Source organism: Condylura cristata, unplaced genomic scaffold (genome assembly GCF_000260355.1).
Source record: "Condylura cristata isolate star-nosed mole 26May11 unplaced genomic scaffold, ConCri1.0 scaffold00002, whole genome shotgun sequence".
In the NCBI taxonomy this organism is placed as follows: Eukaryota; Metazoa; Chordata; class Mammalia; order Eulipotyphla; family Talpidae; genus Condylura; species Condylura cristata.
This window is the reverse complement of record NW_004567103.1, coordinates 56,075,592-56,077,036: the sequence shown is the minus strand read 5'-3', so window position 1 is coordinate 56,077,036 and position 1,445 is coordinate 56,075,592.

The following is a 1,445-nucleotide window of genomic DNA, read 5'->3' as shown; positions in this document are numbered from 1 at the left end:
CAAACGCCCCCCTTTCCTGACTCCCCCATCGCACGCCCCCAGCGGCGGGCTGTCCCCGTCACTCCTGCCACTAGCCCCAGCAGCCCCGGCTAGGAAGGGGCGGGGGGGGGGGGGCAGAGCCCGCCCCTGCCGCGCCTCCGCCCCCTGCGCTCTCGAGCCGCCAGACTTAAGATCTGGCGCTCTGCAGGCAGGTGGCAAAGGTGGTCGGACGGCTAGGCTGTGAGATCATCCAGCTTGGAAGTTTGAGGAAGAGGAGGACGGAGGGGAGGACGTTAGAAAAAGGGAGATGGGTGGCGCAGATCCCCAAGACTACATGTCTGGATGTGCTGGCAGTGTGTTTTGGGACGGAAGATAAATCCCCACTAAGACTTTACGAAAACTTCAATCCTGCAGCAGTTACTTCCTGCTGGTCCGCTCTCCTGTCTCCAGCTGAAGATCCACCTTTCCAGGTCTCTTGGCATTCAGGTCGTATGACCTGAAGGTTTTCTAACTATACTAAGCCATGAGACACCCCTGGATAAAACTAACGGCCCGGCTGTTCCACTACTAGACAGTGTCTTTGTGCGCGTCTATGGAAGGGCGCCCTCTCTGTCAAACTCTAGAAATTACCGATTTTTCCCAAGGCCTTGGCTACCTTTGGTTTAACAGACCTTCTGTACTGATGCCTCTGATGTCCCATCCAATCTAGTCATTACAACTCAAGATGGAGCTCCCGTGCCAAGTGCTGTAGTCATCTGCACAGCTACAGTTTCAGCACTTGAAGAACTGGCGTGGAGGGGTGGCTGAAAGTATAATACATGGGGAATGAAGGGAACTGAAGATCTTATAAAAGTAACAGAAACTTGTTTGAAAGTTGTTTAAAATCCTGTTATCAAATGGATGTTCTTACCATGTGGACTGTAACTGAAAATATAAGGTAGCTTTACCAGCGAATTGAAATTAGCCTAAATTCAATGCACCTGTGTAGCCTATGCATTAAAGTGAAGGCATTATTTTAATTTGAACTGCACAAAAAGCCAAGAATCCAATACTAGTATTAAATGCTTTTGTTGGGGGCCCCCTGCAAAGTCATTGTCATGTAAATTAGTTGCTTTAGAGAAAGGTATATGCTACTACACTTAACTCTGCTCTGAGTAACACCAGTGTTCTTTCTGAGGTTTATGAAAGACCTATGGTGAAATGATGTAAACCATTGATTTTACCTTAAAAGGATCATAGGACTGGGGATGGGATTTTGTTGAACTTTAATGCATGAAAGTGGCAGGTCTGAGGATTTCACCCAGCCCCCACCTCCGCCACTACTTGGATGAATCAAAACTTCCTTAAGCATATGTGTTACCGAGGACTATGGGTGTCTTGGTGGTGGGTGTTGTATGATAACAACACTTGAAGGAGGTGGGCCACTACTTCTAAATCACACACAGTGTTGTTAGCCAATGTTAACT